The sequence below is a fragment of the Salmo salar genome, chromosome 20 (genome assembly GCF_965601325.2).
Source record: "Salmo salar chromosome 20, fSalSal1, whole genome shotgun sequence".
Taxonomy (NCBI): domain Eukaryota; kingdom Metazoa; phylum Chordata; class Actinopteri; order Salmoniformes; family Salmonidae; genus Salmo; species Salmo salar.
In genome coordinates, this window is record NC_138310.1 from 75,580,444 (window position 1) to 75,601,809 (window position 21,366).

General features: G+C 44.0%; 1 non-coding gene across 1 annotated transcript; it reads right to left on the minus strand.

Annotated features, from left to right (window-relative positions):
* Positions 1-20,512: 20,512 nt before the first annotated feature.
* On the minus strand, positions 20,513-20,585 carry trnaa-ugc (transfer RNA alanine (anticodon UGC)). Its single transcript has one exon. It is a non-coding gene; the product is annotated as a tRNA-Ala (tRNA).
* Positions 20,586-21,366: the final 781 nt, after the last annotated feature.

A 21,366-nucleotide genomic window follows, 5' to 3' on the forward strand; every position in this document is an offset into this window, starting at 1 on the left:
AAAAGTGGGAAAGGTAGTGGTTCTGAAACAGGATTAACAGAGGTAATGCATCCACTGTACACAATACTGTAACTGACAGCACAAGTAGAGCAACAAAGCTATTAACAAGCGAAGGACTGGATGAAAATGTATATGCTACCAGCACATATTTAAGTGATAATGCCAGAGAAACCAGTGTTTGGAGGATACGTTGGCACGGGTGTTGTTAGGCCCGAACTGTGCCAATATATCCTCCAAACACCGGCTTCGAGTGCATTATCACAACTGGTTACCAAAATATTCAAATAATGATTTATTTTGTTAATTTATTCATACTATTTCATCCATCCACAAGATATAGTCCCGACACAAATCTAGGGTTGCTACCCAAGCCGGCTGGTCGTTTGTTCTGTCGGTTCAGTTGCCAGAGACGCGACCTATTCATTCAGTCTCTTTGTTCTGTTAATTTGTTCGTTCTAAATGTTCTATTGCCATACTGGCTGGCAACGTTCTTATCTCTCGCTTGCTTGCTAGTTAGCCAACTACGGCTAACTTATAGTCACGTCAAAAGCGCAGCCAGAATAACAGCAACGTAGCTGCATTTGCGTTTAAGCAGTTTTCTAGTGACATTTATTTGTATACATCCATTACAATGAGTTAATGATGCACGATTTCGCCTGCCATAGAAAATGCGCTCTCTTGTCAGAACACTGTTGTTCAGAGGAGCTAGCCAACAACACAGCTAACACAATCACTATATATAAAGTAAATAGCAATGGTGAACTTGATCATATGTCTTTGGAGTTGTTGGCAGAAGGTTTTCTTTTGCAGTGACATTTGCTGTATCTGGACATTTCTGCAACAAAAACAATTGCAAATGATTGTGGACTGTAAACAGATCGTTTGAATTCAATAATGTTTTGGAATTTACTTTCTCCCGAACCTAAATATGCTGCACTGCCCTCTAAATCTGAACTATTGTCTCTGAAAAAAATGAAAACTACATTAGGCCTACTTACAGTGGTAACCTACACATTTCTATGCAAAAGATCAACTGTCTGTTCACTTGTTAAATTCTACTTAAGCAATAAGGCACAAGGGGGTGTGGAATATGGCCAATATACCACGGCTAAGGGCTGTTCTTAGGCACAACGTTGGCGTGTGTGTGTATGCGCTTGACAACATTTCTCTGACAGTGTGTGTGTGTATCTGTGTGTGTCTGTCTGTGTGTGTCTGTGTGCGTGTGTGTGTAGGCGGCAGGGGAAATAGAACATTGCTTTGGTGTGTGTTCAATATGCTTGACCACTATGGTATAAAGGGAAAAAGGCCTGCAGTTGTTTGAGTTGATCAGGAGAGAAGAGACAGCACTGAAGAGAGAAGAAAGACTACAGTATTCATCCTCTCTCCCCTCAACTCTCATATCGTAAAAAGCAAGGTTGAGAGTACATTTCCGCATCTTCCAGATCAATTCTAAGAAAGTGAGGGCAAATACTTTTTGACAGACTACTGGTGTAAAAAGTCTCGTTTGGCGTACTTCTCTGAAATACAGTATCTTGTTAAACCACGTCCTTGCTCAAAGCCCGGACGCTGTAACTCACAAGTCCCACACTCTCATGAAAATATCTAATGAAATGCAAAAATAAATGATATGACTCAACCCTTCAGTCATAATTGCCATTCCAGTTCAATTTCCGGAGGCTAAAGATGTTAATACTTGAGGAGGAGAAAAAGAGAGAACATCTAAATGACTTCAACCTTACGTTCCTTCTGCTCTCCAGTGATTTGGCCTGTTCATTTTTCTCAGGAAAAAACTATCAAGTTTTTATGAACTCGAAGTGCTTGTCATTTCCCAGAGTGCTCCTGAAATATGACCTTACTCAGCGGAGCTCCTAGTAACATACAGGCTCATATTCTCCTCTATGTGGGCCAGCTGGGATTTAGTGTCCCTGTCCTCTACCTCTCCCTCTCCCCTTCTCAGTCAATAGTTTCTTATTTTTATTGAGACACGGCAGCCAGTGGGAAAGGTTAAGCGTTGTGCTTATCAGTGTGTGTGTGCTTGTGTGTGTTGTATTTATCAGTTCTCTTGTTGATGTTGCCCCGCTGACACATCCTGTCTATTACTTCCTGCCGTAACGGTACAGGATAAAGCCTGACTGACTTACAGAGGGCAAGAGTGGTGGATTACTAACCTTATAGCATGAATCTCTCCCACAGTCCTCTATTTGTGATTTATAGAGCGAAAGAGTGGTGGACTACCAACCTTATAGCATGAATCTCTCCCACAGTCCTCTATTTGTGATTTATAGAGCGAAAGAGTGGTGGACTACCAACCTTATAGCATGAATCTCTCCCACAGTCCTCTATTCATCCCTTCCTCTCACTCTGTACATCATTTTCTTTCGTTCTCCATCATCCTCACGCTCTCTCCCACTCTCCTCTCTTCTTGTTTCTCCCTGTTGTATGCCATTTCTCTGTTTAAATCTCTCCACCCTCCTCTCCTTTTCCCACTCTCCCTACTTGAAAGTGGTATCTCATTCCTTCTCCCGTTCACACATTCTAAACTCTCCATGTCCAATGTCACTAAATGATAGTTTCTCAGTGTACCAGAAAAAGTGTTGTTTACTGAAGCCTTGGTGATGTGTACACTGCTAGCCTTCCCCTCCTACACAGTACACGTGGTTTCCTTTATGGGGCATTGTCAATATCAGCTGTCGGTAGTGTGGAAATGGAGGGATGGCGATGGTATCAGTGCCAATACACACGTGCAAGTGTACACACACATTACACACACAGATGTCTGCTTCCTCTCAATCTGACCCACACAATTTCTCACCCATCTACGAAATAACTCAGTCACACCAGTGGAGGCTGCTGAGGGGAGGACAGCTCATAATAATGGCTGGAATGGAGCAAATGGAATGGCATCAAACACCTGGAAACCTTGTGTTTGATGTATATGACACCATTCCACTGATTTTATTCCAGTCATTACCACGAGCCACCAACCTCCTGTGAGTCACACACACACACGCAGACACACATATCTTGCTCACAGATCCAAAACGCTCATAGTCATGTGAGAGTACAGAATTTCAAAAAGGCAACCTGAAAGACAAAAGTATCCAGCACCACCAGTGGGGAATCAGGGAGCTGAGAATAACCTATTAGAGACTGTCTGAGAGGGTGACAATGGTCCCTGGCAATCATGATCAGAGGCTGAAACAAAAAAGAAAGAGAAAGAGAGAAGGGGGGACATAGACAGAGAAAAAGAGAGAGAGAAAGAGAGACAGTGAAAGAGAAAGAGAGCGAGAGAGAGAAAGAGTGAGAGATAAAGAGAGCGAGAGAGAGAAAGAGAGTGAGAGAGAGAAAAATAAAAAGAGAGAGAGAAAAAGAGTGAGAGAGAAAGAGAGAGAGAGAGAGAGAGAGAGAGAGAGAGAGAGAAAGAGAGCGAGAGAGAGAGAGAAAGAGAGAGAGAGAGAGAGAGAGAGAGAGAGAGAGAAAGAGAGCGAGAGAGAGAGAGAAAGAGAGAGAGTGAGAGAAAGAGAGAGAGAGAGAGTGAGAGGGAAAGAGAGCGAGAGAGAGAAAGAGAGAGAGAGAGAGTGAGAGGGAAAGAGAGCGAGAGAGAGAAGCAACCACAGAGAGAAGGGTAGAAAGACACACACACCACAGGATGTTCTCCATGTGTCTTCTGGTTGATTAGCTAGCCTGCCAGGCTCAGGGGCTGTGGTGAGCTGAGAGGGGCTGAGAAGGGCTTCAGGGCTGTGGTGATCTAACTGGGCCTACTGGGCCGTTCAACTCATTAAGGAACCAGAGAGCCTCGCTCCCATCCTCCCTTACTGACTCTACTGTTCACAGCCCCAACATGACATTACTGGCCACTGGCTCTATGGGTTTCCTCTACAGACTGAGAGGGAGAGGAGAGGAGAAATAAAAGGGGGAGAGAGAGAGACATTGACTATTGTATCCAGTTTCCAGTCTACTCTGTACAGTCTCCATAGCCACTTCCTATCCTCTTTGCATTCCCGGCCTACCAACCATCGCCCACTAACCATCGCCCATCGCTCCGTCAAATAAACAGCCAGACAGTCCTATTGACCAATCAGTTTTGCCTTTTTCAAAAGCTTGGCCGCTTTTCACAGATTGATCGATGGGCCTTACAGAACTCCCACCATGAAGAAAAGCCAGAGCCCGAGGGTCCCCCTGCTGCCGTGTCAACTGCTCTGACTGACACATGTGGGCGTTGACAACACGTGGCTGTGACTGTCAACTCTGTGGCACTCTGCTCTGTGACATCAGTACTCTAACATGAAGAGTGCTGCCTCAGGGAGTCAAGGACAACACTGGTGCTAAGGCTTAACTGCTAATGTCTGATGCTACCTGGACCACTAGCTACCTCTTCTATTGGGAATCTTTACATGTTTCGATGCTACATTTGATACAGAGACATTACATACATATGGGTACATCAAGTTGCCACTATTATCCATATTTTACACTGCCTAAATTGCAAACACCACTCAAATGACTACAGTGAAGTTAGCATGCTGTGCTACTGTTATCTTGAGCAGTACAACTGTACCTACACAACTATAACCTTTGTAGTTCCAATTCAACTTGTTTCATTATAAAAGTAACTGAAGAGATACAGTATAATGGAAGTGGTAGCGTGCCTTTTCTTCTAGGGTCTCTGTATGGTAAAAATAGCTGAACGTTAGACAGGAGAATATAAATTATTCTGCTACATTAAAATACTAGGTCCAACTCCTTACCTCATAACCACCAGACTTAGAGAGAGAGACAGAGAAAGAGACAAAGAGAGCAAGTTAAAGTGAGAAAGACATAGAGCGAATTAGAGAGAGAGAACGAGAGATAGAGAAAGAGACGAGAGAGAGAGAAGAACAGAATCTCTCTGATGCACAACAAAGGAGAACTACAGTGAGCTCCAAAAGTATTGGAGCTCTGTACTCCAGCACTTTGGATTTGAAATTTTACAATGATTGTGAGGTTGAAGTGCAGACTATCAGCTTTAAATTGAGGGTAATTTCATCCATATCAGGTGAACCGTTTAGAAATTACAGCACTTTGTGTAGTCTACTTCTACATGAATGTGGGTGCTACCATGATCACGGATAGTCCTGAATGAATCGTGAATAATGATGAGTGAGAAAGTTATAGACATACAAATATCACATCCGCAAGACATGCTAACCTCTCACCATTACAATAACGGGGGGGGTTAGCAATTTTAGGGGGGTATATGATATTTGTGCATCTGTAATCATTGCGTGCTAGGAACATGAGACCTAATACTAAACTTTTGACAACTTTAATACACATATAAGTGAATTTGTCCCAATACTTTTGGTCCCCTAAAATGGGGGGACTATGTATAAAAGGTCCTGTAGTTTCTTAACGGTTCAACCGATATACCCTCAAATTGAAGCAGAGTACAAAGTGCTGGAGTACATAGCCAAAACAATAAAACATGCCACTTTCCCAATACTTTTGGAGCTCACTGTACATTACAACTGAGTAAAGATCTATCTAACACTCTAGCACTAGTGTGGATCCATGGAGATATCCCACCTGACAGTAAGTTATTACCATGTGGCCTATTCAGTTGCATTGTGGGCTGCAGTTTGTGTCTGCAGTCCCAGAAGTAGGACAGGACAGCTTTAGCCCCAGGCTCAGTATGGCCCTGGCAGGCTTCCATCCCCTCCTCCTATCTTTATTAATGCAGAGGGGATGAATAAATGAACAATAAGGAGGATGTCTGTTTCTACCTGTCTATCTGTGTACCTGTCTCACCTGTGTGTGTAACCTCACCTGTCCATTACACATCACCTGTCACACATCATCACTACCTGTGCAGGCTAACCTGTTACAAACCTTTTACATCACTGTTACATTGAGTCTTGCTACTGCACCCTGTGCCCTGCGCCCTGTCCTCCTTCCATAGATCTGGAACTACACACAGAGGTACTCTGCACTGTCCCTTTGCACTGCCAAAATTGCCCTTATTGATACTGTATGCACCATTCCTTCCCTATCCTACAGGTAAATGGACATGTCTGCAGACATCAGCGTATTTCCAGAGTAGAGTCCTATCTGGATGGCGTGTGTGTGTGAGAGAGTGAGAGAGTGTGTGTGTGTGTGTGTGTGTGTGTGTGTGTGTGTGTGTGTGTGTGTGTGTGTGTGTGTGTGTGTGTGTGTGTGTGAGAGAGAGAGAGAGAGAGAGAGAGAGAGAGAGAGAGCGAGTTGGGCCCTTGGCTCTTGGAGGGATTCTCCAGGTTTGAGCTGCACTGCTGCATTAGAAAACACTGCAATCATCTTAATGACACCCCACCACCACTCTGGTAAAACCCACACACAGGCACACACACACACACGCGCACACACAAACACACACTCTGGCCCTGCCAAGTCTCCTCTTCATTGACTTTGGCTGTCCCCCAGCTCAAGACTACCTCACAGACCACAGGGTGTGTCTGAGGCCAAGCAGACATACAGCAGGCAGGGAGTTCTCATAAAGAAGGGTTGGGAGCAGAGTTTGGGTGTAGGGATGTGGAGCTGAGATAATGTGATTTGGGAAGTTTGTATTAGAACCCAAAACATTTTTTGGGGTTGCCCTTAAATGTTACTTTATTATAATTTGCTAACATTACACATCAATTGTAGAATGTAACTGTCTCTTGTAGAATTTACTTAACTCGGCGGAGCTTGATATGCACCAGATTCATTATTGTAGTGTAGAACTGACCAATGTAGTTTTGACAAGGTTTGCTGGGAAAGGGGGCACTGTTTTAGTGAAGGACACTGGGTGCTAGCTAGTTAGCTAGCTAGGAGGACTCCGGTACACACCAGGTGGTGGCGACACCGGTAGACAGTGTCCTTCACCCCCGAAAAACTCAGATAATACTTTTATTTCCCTTTTGACCCACATTTTAATATCATAGACAATCAGGGGAAATCCAGAATGTCAAAAGTGTCACAGAAGCATGACGATGACATGCATGTTCCTGCAGATGCAGGAAAGCCTGCATGCAGAAACTCCCCGAATTGCGGGCCGCAGTCACAAGCTATTGATTGTGGGCGCCTAAAACCAGAAAGACGTCACAAACGGAGAGTCAATCTTTGAAGGAAATTATCCACCATCTTTTTTGGAGGCATCCATAGGGTAGACTTTGGTAAGCAAAATTAATTATATTATCGTCCGTTAAAATGCGAGGGAGTAATGTGTGTATATATGTTCTTATACTGTTGTTTTAGAATATATTTTATTGCAGACATTGATTATCGAGCCTTTCATTGCGTCGTAACGTGTAGCTAGCGCTACTCCGGTGAGACTTGCTAGCTTTTGTCATCCGCTAAAACTCAATAAAGACATGTTTTAGTACACTTTTGTCACGTGTACTCCCTCTCTGGCCTCTAGGTCACCAGGCTGCTCGTTTATGGTGCACACCTGTCACCATCGTTACACGCATTTGCGCATAATGACACTCACCTGGACTCCATCACCTCCTTGATAACCTGCCCTTTATATGTCACTCCCTTTGGTTTCTTCCCCAGTCGTCATTGTTTCTGTTTCATGTTGGTGCGCTGTTTGTGTTTCTTGTTTTGTTTATTTATTAAAATGTATTCACTCCCTGAACTTGCTTCCAGACTCTCAGCGTACATCGTTACAACTTTATTGAAGACCACACATATAGTTGTGTACACTCATTGAACTGTCTTTAACGTGTAGATAGTTCATTTGATTAATGTCGGACCGTGTGTATCGATACAATTGTATGTGGCCTGCATTTGCGCATGTGCATATTTGTATTTATTAGGGATCCCGGTTAGCTGCTGCCAAGGCAGTAGCTACTCTTCCTGTGGTCCAAACACATTAAGGCACTTACATTACATATAAAACATATTGACGCGTGTGGATCATTTTAGAGAGGGGAGGAAAGAGAAACACGAGGTTAGCTAGCTAGCATTGTTCAGCTGGTTATATGCTACCAGTAGGAATTTTTTCACATGCTGAAGTGTTGAATCATGATGACGTCATTGGTCGTAGCTCTTGAAAGAGGCCGAGTTCCCGACTTACAATTCCGAATTGGATGACCGTTCAAAACGTATTTCCCAGTTGGACCTCGTTTTTTTCGGAATTCCCATTTGTCTTGAACTCACTGAAGTCAAGTTTTCGCAGTTCTGAGTTAACAGTTGTTTTGAGCACTGTACAAATCATGCTTTATTAACAGCATGGCCAATGTTGAATGTTAATCATTTTAAACTTGGAAAAGAGACACTTAATCCCAGATTTGGGACCACACAGCCACTCCACTGAATAGCAGGCTAGTGATTGCTTTGCAATGCTTGCAGTTAGCCACTGTTACTGATTCCTTCCAAACCACTCTTTGTTGAATTTGCGATTTCCAACTTGTTGTGCTAGGTTTATTTCCAATGGCTGATGAGCACCGATACTTCCCTTCATTATTTCTCTTCATATGACAAGGATTAAAAAGGATTTGTCAGTAGATTGTCGACTTGATTCATGATGATAACTGATAGCTAAGATTTTGAAAGTATCAGTCCAATCAAAGCTAATGTAGATATAACGTGATTTAACGTCATTTTTATCGGTGGCCAATGACCTTGAGCCTTCTTGGATGGGCACTTCTAATGTAACTTGGCTCCCGAGTGGAACAGCGGTCTAAGGTACTGCATCTCAGTGCAAGAGGCATCACTACATTCCCTGGTTCGAATCCATGCTGTATCACATCTGGATGAGATTGTGAGTCAGTTAGAGCGGCGCACAATTGGCCCAGCGTTGTCCAGGTTTGGCCGGGGTAGGCCGTCATTGTAAATAAGATGTTGTTCTTGAGTGACTTGCCTGGTTAAATAAATTAATACAAAATTAAACTCTATGGCAGCACCCAAGGGACTTGAATTTTCGAGGTCTACCATTAGACTTGGCAATGACGTACTGTCCCCACAAGTGACAGAACACTGAGCTAATCATGGCACAACTAGAGAACATTACCAACACCTATGCTACGTATTTTCCGCTGGCTGCCCCACCACAGAAAGCACTGAGCTAGGCTGAAACGCCTGCATTTTGGAGCTGCCTTACTCAAGAAAGCAAAAAAGAGACCATGTTTGTAAGCGGCTTCATTAACTCAATTATTTTTTTTTACATTGTTTGCAAACTGATATGTGACACGTATTAATGCCAAAATAATATGCAAAACAGGTAACAACGTTTAGCTAAAAATGTGGGGCTCAAAACAGGTCTTCCTTCCTCTGTCTTCCTCCGAGTCCACGTCATCAAGATCTTCTGCATTGCCAGATGTCTTTTGTGTATCCCATTCCTCATATGATGCAGAGATTGAGCTTTGACTGGGGCTAATGGGACACTTCCTTGTGGACATTTTCAGTTATCCATTTCCAGCCCATGCAGCAGTGCCTTGACTTACTGTTTAATTTGGACACATTTCGGACACGGTTTTGTATCATGCATTTATCAAAGCACTTTTATGTTCAGAACAGATTTTTATAATTGAGAGAGCTCAACTTCTCCACACTTAAATCCCAGAAGTGTGCACTCATTTACTCCCCATGTTGCTATAAGCCTTTGATTGTTGCCAGCATGGCTCAAGGAATTTTTCACTATAATCCTTATACCATATTACAAATTTTCAATCCACGAGTGTGTACCAATCCCAAACTGTCCCCTAAACCCTACGCACTTCTGGAGATCTGAGAGAATTTGATTGGTACAAGCAAAATGTTGTAACTTCTACCTAGGGAATCAAGGTTGAGCTATTACCAAATTGATTACAGCTGTCAAATCACCTTAGATCTCCAGAAGTGCATAGAGCGTAAGGTTTTGGGGAAGATTTGGGATTGGATCACAGTGTGCCTGTGTGTGTGTATGTGTGTGAGATTGTGAAATGCTGACTTTGGGCATGTTGGACATGGGCATGTTGGACATGTTTTCATGTGTTAAATGTTGCACTGGTTTTGTTTCATGCTTTTATCAAAGCACATGTTCAGAAAATATTTGTTTAATTAAGAGAGCTTGGCTTCTCCACCCTTAACTCCCAGAAGTGTGCACTTGTTCACTCCCCCTGTTGCTAGAAGCATTTGATTGTTCTTCCATTTTATGCATTTTCAATCCATGAGTGTGTGTGTATGCCCAGTGGCGTGAATTCATGGATGCCAAGGCCCCAAAAATTGTCCAAGAAAAAAAATAACATATAAAATAGTGTATCTTTCCTCTCTGTGTTTCATAATTGTCCTTCAATTCACAAGAGGCTGAAAGCATTTTACTGAAGAAAGCATCCGAGCGAGCGAAATAGCGCCCCTCTGTCTCTGTATGTGTAGCCCATCTATCTGATGCTGTCTGGTCAAAAAGAGTATGATATTGTTGCCGCCCATAGCATTGAATGCAAGGGAAGACAGCGAGAATATGAACTCACATTTTTTTTTAAATACAATAATAGCCAATCAACGTTAAGATAAACAGGGTGAGCTTAACGGTGAATGGTCCTGGCGCACCAAAAGAAAGTGTAAGGGGAAGTTTGGATTTGGCTTCACACCAATTATATCACATCAAGACAAACGCCATTGACAGAAAGAAACTAGAATTGTTGCATCTCGTTGTGTGTCCTCCGGTGGCTAGCTAGCTAGCTAAAATTGTTCCTTTCCTAACTTAGCCATGGACGGAGATAGGGATTTGGACTTATGGTTTTACTTAATTATCCGTACCGGCCAATGATTATAACAGCAATTCTGATCCAACCATAAATTCATACATTGTGCCTAAGTTCAATAAGTTCAATATGTAGCTCGATGTAGTAGATTAATGTTAACTAGCTGGCTAATTGTTGCCCAAGAAAAGAAGTTAGGTTAGCGAGCAAGCATTTTAGCCAGGTAGCCTAGAACAACAAAGAGGAGGATGGCATTGGCGTACTTAGGCACACACACACACATAAACATAGGTGATTTGATGATGTTGAAATGTTGATGTTGAATTGATGCTGGAATAGTGGGGTTGAATTTATTCTGCCACTGTGTCTTCTTATTGTCTCGGCCTTAGACCTACATATCATGGTGGCAAATCAAATCAAATTTTATTTGTCACATGCGCCAAATACAACCTTACAGTGAAATGCTTACTTACAAGCCCTTAACCAACATTGCAGTTTTAAGAAAAATAAGTGTTAAGTAAAAAATAGAAAAAAGAAAATCAAAGTAACAAATAATTAAACGTCAGCAGTAAAATAACAATAGCGAGGCTATTTACAGAGGGTATCGGTACAGAGTCAATTTGCGGGGGCACCGGTTAGTCGAGGTAATTGTGGTAATATGTACATTTAGGTAGAGTTAAAGTGACTATGCATAGGTAATAAACAGAGAGAAGCAGAAGCATAAAAGAGGGGTCTAGGTAGCCATTTGATTAGCTGTTCAGGAGTCTTATGGCTTGGGGGTAGAAGCAGTTAAGAAGGCTTTTGGACCTAGACTTGGCACTCCGGTCTATGACTAGGGTGGCTGGAGTCTTTGACAATTTTTAGGGCCTTCCTCTGACACCGCCTGGTATAGAGGTCCTGGATGGCAGGAAGCTTGGCCCCAGTGACGTACTGGGCCGTACACACTTTTCAGTCTCCTGAGGGGGAATAGGCTTTGTCGTGCTTTCTTCAAGACTGTCTTAGTGTGTTTGGACCATGATAGTTAGTTGGTGATGTGGACACCAAGGATCTTGAAGCTCTCAACCTGCTCCACTACATCCCTGTCGATAAGAATGGGGACGTGCTCAGTCCTCATTATCCTGTAGTCCACAATCATCTCATTTGTCTTGATCACATTGTGGGAGAGGTTGTTGTCCTGGCACCACACGGCCAGGTCTCTGACCTCCTCCCTATAGGCTGTCTCATCGTTGTCGGTGATCAGGCCTACCACTGTTGTGTCATCCTCAAACTTGATGATGGTGTTGGAGTCGTGCCTGGCCATGCAGTCATGAGTGAACAGGGAGTACAGGAGGGGACTGAGCACACAAGTCTGACGGGCCCCCGTGTTGAGGATCTGCGTGGCGGATGTGTTGTTACCTACTCTTACCACATGGGGGGCGGCCCGCCAGAAAGTCCAGGATCCAGTTGCAGAGGAAGGTTTTTAGTCCCAGGGTCTGTAGCTTAGTGATGAGCTTTGAGGGCACAATGGTGTTGAACGCTGAGTTGTTGTTGGAGTGAGTCTAGGGTTTCTGGGATAGTGGTGTTGATATGAGCCATGACCAGCCTTTCAAAGCACTTCATTGCTATAGACGTGAATTCTACGGTCAGTAGTCATTTAGGCAGGTTACCTTAGTGTTCTTGGGCACAGGGACTATGATGGTCTGCTTGAAACATATTGGTATAACAGACTCAGTCAGGGATAGATTGAAAATGTCAGTGAAGACACTTGCCAGTTGGTCAGCGCGTGCTCGGAGTACACATCCTGGCAATCAATCTGGCCCTGCGGCCTTGTGAATGTTGACCTGTTTAAAGGTCTTAAAGCGTGATCACACAGTCGTCCGGAATAGCTGATGCTCTCATGCATGTTTCAGTGTTACTTGCCTCGAAGCGAGCACAGAAGTAATTTAGCTTGTCTGGTTGGCTCGTGTCACTGGGCAGCTCGCGGCTGTGCTTCCCTTTGTAGTCTATAATAGTTTGCAAGCCCTGCCACATCCGACGAGCGTCGGAGCCTGTGTAGTACAATTCAATCTTAGCCCTGTATTGATGCTTTGCCTGTTTGATTGTTTGTCGGAGTGCATAGCGGGATTTCTTATAAGCTTCCGGGTTATAGTCCCACTCCATGAAAGCGGTAGCGCTACCCTTTAGCTCAGTGCGATGTTGCCTGTAATCCATGGCTTCTGGTTGGGGTACATACTGTCACTGTGGGGATGACGTCATCGATGCACTTATTGATGAAGGGTAGCTTCACTGGACTCTATGTAAAATGGAAACCATATATCCTGAGGTTGCATTTAATGTAGCTAGGGTTTTAAAAAAAGCTAATTTGAGAACAAGGATACCTAAATTCTATCAGCATATGGACTGCACTATGCGCAGACCACAGCTACTCTAACTTCCGCGATGCATACAAAGCCCTCCCCGCCCTCCCTTCGGCAAATCCGACCACGACGTCATCTTGCTCTTACCGTCTTGTGGGTAGAAACTCAAACAGGATGTACCAGTGACTAGAACCATTCAATGCTGGTCTGACCAATCGGAATCCAAGATTGTTCTCGCGGACTGGGAAATGTTCCGGTCAGCCTCAGAGAACAACATCGACCTATACGCTGACTCGGTGAGTGAATTTATAAGGAGGTGCAATGGAGATGTCGTACACACTGTGCCTATTAAAACCTACCCTAACCAGAAACCATGGATGGATGGTGGCATTCACGCAAAACTGAAAGCGCGAACCATGGAAATTGGTCTTGCTGAATATAAACAGTGTAGTTATTCCCTCCGCAAGGCAATCAAACAAGCAAAATGTCAGAACAGGGACAAAGTGGAGTCGCAATTCAATGGCTCAGATATGAGACGCATGTGGCAGGGTCACGGACTACAAAAAGAAAACCAGCCACATCACAGACACAGACGTCACGCTTCCAGACAAACTAAACACCTTCTTTGCCCGCTTTGAGGATAATACAGTGCCACCGTCGTGGCCCGCTAACAAGTACTTTGCACCCCTTTCTCCTTCTCCGTGGCTGATGTGAGTAAAACATTTAAATGTGTTTACCCTGCTGGCCCAGTCGGCATCCCGAGCCGCGTCCTCAGAATATGCGATAGACCAGCTGGCTGGTGTGTTTAAAGACATATTCAATCGCTCCCTATCCCAGTCTGCTGTCCCCACATGCTTCCAGATGGCCACCATTGTTCCTGTACCCAAGAAGGCAAAGATAACTGAACTAAATGACTACTTCCCGTAGCACTCACTTCTGTCATCATGAAGTGCTTTGAGAGACTAGTCAAGGATCATATCGCCTCCACCTTACCGGCCACCCTAGACCCACTTCAGTTTGCATACCGCCCTAACAGGTCCACAGACAATGCAATCGCCATCACACTGCACACTGCCCTATCCCATCTGGACAAGAAGAATACCTATGTAAGCATGCTGTTCATTAACTACAGCTCAGCATTCAACACCATTGTACCCTCCAAGCTCATCATCAAGCTGGAGGCACTGGGCCTCAACCCCACCTTGTGAAATTGGGTCCTGGACTTTCTGACGGGCCTCTCCCAGGTGGTGAAGGTAGGAAACAACATCTCCACCTCGCTGACCCTCAACACTGGGGCCCCACAAGGGTGTGTGCTCAGCCCCTCCTGTACTCCCTGTTCACTCACGACTGAATGGCCATGCACGCCTCCAACTCAATCATCAAGTTTCCAGATGACACAACAGTAGTGGGCTTGATTACCAACAACAACGACGACACAGCCTACAGGGAGGAGGTGAGGGCACTTGGGGTGTGGTGTCAGGAAAACAACCTTTCACTAAACGTCAACAAACCAAAGGAAATGATTGTGGACTTCAGGAAACAGCAGAGGGAGCATCCCCCTATCCACATGGAAGGGACAGCAGTGGAGAAAGTGGAAAATGTTAAGTTCCTTGGCATACACATCAACGACAAACTGAAATGGTCCACCCACACAGACAGTGTGTTGAAGAAGGGGCAACAGAGCCGCTTCAACCTCACGAGACTGAAGAAATTTGTCACCCAAAACCCTGACTAACTTTTACAGATCCACAATCGTGAGCATCCCGTCGGGCTGTATCAAAGCCTGGTACGGCAACTGCTCCTCCCTCAAATGCAAGGCTCTCCAGAGGGTGGTGCAGTCTGCACAACGCATCACCGGGGGCAAACTACCTGCCCTCCATGACACATATAGCACCTGATATCACAGGAAGGCAAAAAAGATCATCAAAGACAATAACCGCCCGAGCAACTGCCTGTTCACATCGCTACCATCCAGAAGGCGAGGTCAGTACAGGTGCATCAAAGCTGGGACCGAGAGACTGAAGAACAGCTTCTATCTCAAGGCCATCAGACTGCTAAACAGCAATCACTAACTCAGAGAGGCTGCTGCCTACATGGAGACCCAATCACTGGCCACTTCAACAGTTGGATCACTTGTCACTTTAAACAATGCCACATTAAATAATGCGACTTTAATCGTTTTTACATATCTTATATTACTCATATCATATTGCATTTTATACCACCTACTGCACCTTACCTATGTCGCTCGGCCATCGCTCATCCATAAATTTATATGTACATATTGTCATTCACCCCTTTTAGATTTATGTGTATTAGGTAGTTGTTGGGGAATTGTTAGATGACATGTTAGATATTACTGCACTGTCGGAACCAGAAGCACTGCATTTCGCTACACTTGCATTAACATCTGCTAACCATGTGTATGTGACAAATACAAGTTTGATTTGATTTGACTGATGTTGTGTACTCCTCAATGCCATCGGAAGAATCCCAGAACATATTCCAGTCTAAGCTAGCAAAACAGTCCTGTAGCTTAGCATCTTCTTCATCTGACCACTTTTTTATTGACCGAGTCACTGGTACTTCCAGCTTTAGTTTTTGCTTGTAAGCAGGAATCAGGAGGGTAGAATTATGGTCAGATTTGCCAAATGGAGTGTGAGGGAGAGCTTTGTACGCCTCTCTATGTGTGGAGTAAAGGTGGTCTAGAGTTGTTTTCCCTTTGGTTGCACATGTAACATGCTGGTTGAAATCAATTAAACGGATTTAAGAATCCCTGCATTGAAGTGTGACCTGCATTCAAGTGCGTCATAGTGCCAGCATCAGTTTGTGGTGGTAAATAGTCAGCTACGAAGAATATAGATGAAAACGCTCTTGGTAAATAGTGTGGTCTACAGCTTATCATGAGATACTCTACCTCAGGCGAGCAAAACCTTGAGACTTCCTTAGATTTCGTGCACCAGATGTTGTTTACAAATATACATAGACCGCCATCCCTTGTCTTACCAGAAGGCGCTGTTCTATCCTGCCGAAAAAGCTTAAAACCCTGTATGTTATTCCTAGATTCCAAGAGGGTGTAGCAGTCAGACGTCTTTTTCTTCGTCTTGTCGTGTCCCGTGTATATATCTTTTTTCTTTGCAAATCTTTTTAAAATATTTTTCTTAACCTCAACTTCAACATACTCTCCTGCAATCCGTCTCACCCAATGGGGTGTGGATCTGCTATTTTCTTTACTTTTGAACCGTAACTCCCAACAGAAGCTAGCCAGCTAACTAGCTACTAGTCAGCTAGCCACTGCTAGTGGTCATCAGCTAACCTTTAGCCCAGACAACTCTTGCCATTCTGCACAGCGCGACTCAAACCAGAGCAAATCTGACTTATTTTTCTCCATATCTCCGGATTCCTACTGCAAGCTTTGAACCTTTTCACCTGGATCATCTCAGCTAGCTAGCTGTTATTCCGAGTGACCACTCCTGGCTAACGTCTCTGTCCCGAAGCAAGAACCAATTCGCCTGGAGCTAGCCTTAGCTAGGCTCATTTCCCGGCTAGCCGAAGAGGTCCATCAGCCACTCCTTGGGCTACTCCTTGGGTTTCATGCATGTTAACATTAGAAGCCTCCTCCCTAAGTTTGTTTTATTCACTGCTTTAGCACACTCTGCCAACCCGGATGTTGGCAGAGTGAATCCTGGCTTAGGAAGACCACGAAAAACCCTGAAATGTCCATCCCTAACTATAACATTTTCCAACAAGATAGAACTGCCAAAGGGGGCGGAGTTGCAATCTACTGCAGAGATAGCCTGCAGAGTTCTGTCTTACTATCCAGGTCTGTGCCCAAACAATTTGAGCTTTTTTTTACTTTTAAAAATCCACCTTTCCAGAAACAAGTCTCTCACCATTGCCGCTTGCTATAGACCACCTTCTGCCACTAGCTGTGCCCTGGACACCATATGTGAATTGATTGTCCCCCATCTATCTTCAGAGCTCGTGCTGTTAGGTGACCTAAACTGGGACATGCTTAACATCCCGGCCATCCTACAATCTAAGCTTGATGCCCTCAATCTTACACAAATTATCAATGAACCTACAAGGTACCCCAAATCCGTAAACATGGGCACCCTCATAGATATCATCCTAACCAACCTGCCCTCCAAATACACCTCTGCTGTCTTCAACCAGGATCTCAGCGATCACTGCCTCATTGCCTGGGTCCGTAATGGGTCTGCGGTCAAACGACCACCCCTCATCACTGTCAAACGCTCCCTAAAACACTTCAGCGAGCAGGTCTTTCTAATCGACCTGGCCCGGGTATCCTGGAAGGATATTGACCTCATTCCGTCAGTAGAGGATGCCTGGTTATTCTTTAAAAGTGCTTTCCTCACCATCTTAAATAAGCATGCCCCGTTCAAAAAATGTAGAACCAGGAACAGATAGCCCATTCTTCACTCCAGACCTGACTGCACTTGACCAGCACAAATACAACCTGTGGCGTACTGCATGAGCATCGAATAGCCCCCGCGATATACAACTTTTCAGGGAAGTTAGGATACAATATACACAGGCAGCTGGGAAAGCAAAGGCTAGCTTTTTCAAACAGATATTTGCATCCTGTAGCACAAACTCCAAAAAGTTCTGGGACACTGTAAAGTCCATGGAGAATAAGAGCACCTCCTCCCAGCTGCCCACTGCACTGAGGCTAGGATGCACTGTCATATCCGATAATTGAGAATTTCAATAAGCATTTCTCTACGGCTGGCTGGCCATGCTTTCCACCTGGCTACCCCTACCCCGGTCAACAGCAATGCACCCCCCACAGCAACTTGCCCAAGCCTCCCCCATTTCTCCTTCACCCAAATCCAGATAGCTGATGTTCTGAAAGAGCTTCAATCTTCTGGATCCCTACAAATCAGCCGGGCCAGACAATCTGTACCCTCTCTTTCTAAAATTATCAGCCGAAATTGTTGCAACCCCTATTACTAGCCTGTTCAACCTCTCTTTCGTATCGTCTGAGATCCCCAAAGATTGGAAAGCTGCTGCGGTGATCCCCCTCTTCAAAGGGGGAGACACTCTAGACCCAAACGATTACAGATCTATATCTATCCTACCCTGCCTTTCTAAGGTCTTCGAAAGCCAAGCTAACAAACAGATCACCGACCATTTCGAATCCCACCGTACCTTCTTCGCTATGCAATCTGATTTCCGAGCTGTTCATGGGTGCACCTCAGCCACGCTCAAGGTCCTAGAAGATATCATAACCGCCATCGATAAGAGACAATACTGTGCAGCTGTATTCATCAACCTGGCCAAAGCTTTCGACTCTGTCAATCACCACATTTTTATCGGCAGACTCAACAGCCTTGGTTTCTCAAATGACTGCCTTGCCTCGTTCACCAGCTACGTCTCAGACCGAGTTCAGTGTGTCAAATTGGAGGGCCTGTTGTCCGGACCTCTGACAGTCTCTATGGGGGTGCCACAGGGTTCAATCATCGGGCCAACTTTTCTCTGTATACATCAATGATGTCGCTCTTGCTGCTGGTGAATCTCTGATCCACCTCTATGCAGACGACACCATTCTGTATACCTCTGGCCCTTCTTTGGACACTGCGTTAACTAACCTCCAAATGAGCTTCAATGTCATAACTCTCCTTCCGTGGCCTCCAACTGCTCTTAAATGCAAGTAAAACTAAATGCATGCTCTTCAACCGATCGCTGCCCACACCTGCCTGCCCATCCAGCATCACTACTCTGGACTGTTCTGACTTAGAATATGTGGACAACTACAAATACCTAGGTGTCTGGTTAGACTGTAAGCTCGCCTTCCAGACTTACATTAAGCATCTGCAATCTAAAATTAAATCTAGAATCGGCTTCCTATTTCACAACAAAGCATCCTTCACTCATGTTGCCAAACATACCCTCGCAAAACTGACTATCCTACCGATCCTTGACTTCAGCGATGTCATTTACATAATAGCCTCCAACACTCTACCCAGCAAATTCGATGCAGTCTATCACAGTGCCATCCGTTTTGTCACCAAAGCCCCATATACTACCCACCACTGTGACCTGTATGCTCTCGTTGGCTGGCCCTCGCTTCATATTCGTCGCCAAACCCACTTGCTCCAGGTCATCTATAAGTCTTTGCTAGGTAAAGCCCCGCCTTATCTCAGCTCACTGGTCACCATAGCAGCACCCACCCGTAGCACGTGCCCCAGCAGGTATTTTTTACTGGTCACCCCCAAAGCCAATTCCTCCTTTGGCTGCCTTTCCTTCCAGTTCTCTGCTGCCAACGACTGGAACGAACTGCAAAAATCACTGAAGCTGGAGACTCACATCTCCCTCACTAACTTTAAGCACCAGCTGTCAGAGCAGATGACAGATCACTGCACCTGTACATAGCCCATCTGTAAATAGCCCATCCAACTACCTCATCCCCATACTGTTATTTATTTTATTTATTTTGCTCCTTTGCACCCCATTATCTCTACTTGCACACTCATCATCTGCACATCTATCACGCCAGTGTTTAATTGCTATATTGTAATAATTTCACCAATATGGCCTATTTAATGCCTTACCTCCCTTATCCTACCTTATTTGCACACACTGTATATAGACCTTTTCTATTTTATTATTGACTGTATGTTTGTTTATTCCATGTGTAACTCTGTGTTGTTGTTTTTGTTGCACTGCTTTGCTTTATCTTGGCCAGGTCGCAGTTGTAAATGAGAATTTGTTCTCAACTAGCCTACCTGGTTAAATAAAGGTGAAATAAATACATAAATAAAAAATGAATGTCATCGTTCAGCCACGATTTGGTGAAACATAAGATATTACAGTTTTTAATGTTCCGTTGATAGGATATACATGATCGTTGTTTGTCTATTTTATTATCCATTGATTTTACGTTGGTTAATAGGACCAATGGTAAAGGGAGATTACCCACTCGCCGTCAGATCCTTACAAGGCACCCAGACCTTCGTTCCTGATATCGCCGTCTCTTTCTCCTGCGAATGACAGGGTTGAGGGCCTTGTTGGGATCGTAAAATGGCAGCCATCTCCTCCGGCACCATTAAGGCATATGGACTAACAGGTTATCGAGTGAACAACTCAATTATCACAACACATAGGTTGTAATATGGTATTTTTTCCCTGGCTTGGCTTCCCCAGTGATTTTACTATCGCACCACTATTGTGTATGTCTGTGTGTGAGAGATTGTGAAATTGATTTGTTTTCAAAATACAACCTTAATTTTGCTACAGAAATGTGTCTTTTTGATGATTCTTATTTTTTTTAATTCCCAGACAGCATACCTACAGAAACCGGCCAAAAGCATTAGGCTGGTGGAAACAAAAGCAATTGAATTATGATTTATGTAAGCAGATTGAGTTGGATGAACATAACATTTTTTACATTTTAGTCATTTAGTCATTTAGCAGACGCTCTTATCCAGAGCGACTTACAGTAGTGAACGCATACATTTCATACATTTTTTTCTGTGCTGCCCCCCGTGGGAATTGAACCCACAACCCTGGCGTTGCAAACACCATGCTCTACCAACTGAGCTACAGGGACGGCCCTGGTAAGTCAAATAGTCAAATAGCTAGAGCTGTCACGCCCTGACCATAGAGAGCTCTTATTTTCTATGGTAGAGTAGGTCAGGGCGTGACTGGGGGGGGGGGGGGGGGGGGGGGTTATCTAGTTTATTTAGTTCAATGTTGTTTGGTTTTACATTCTGTTTTTCTATGTTTTTTTTTGTTGATGATCCCTAATTAGAGGCAGCTGGTCATCGTTGTCTCTAATTGGGGATCATATTTAAGTAGTTGTTTTTCTCACCTGTGTTTGTGGGAGATTATTTTGAGTTAGTGCATGTTGCACCTCTTTCGTCACGGTTTGTGTTTTGTTTGTAGTTTATGGTTTGTTTTGCAAAGTTTCACATTAAAATAAAAGATGTGGAACGATACCCACGCTGCGGTTTAGTCTCCTTCCTACGACGATCGTGACAAGAGCTGACAGAATTTCTTCACTTTGAAAGGTTTTTTGATTCAGTTGCATTTGATAAACATGAATACATTTAGTTAATATAACACAATCATTTTGAATTATTATTTCTAAATTCAATACTGTTTCAATAACAAGTAAATCTGTAATAATAATTTCATGTAAAAATAACCTGTTTCCATTAGGTGTAACTACTATCCAAAATTGAATTAAGTTGATCCAAATACTTTGTGTGTGGGGGTATAGTACGTGTGTGTGTGCGTGTGTACGTGCACACTGGCTTGAGTGCGTAAATCACAAGTTAAAGAATCTGTACACAACCTCCAACCAACATATCTGGGTCCTTTCTGCTCCA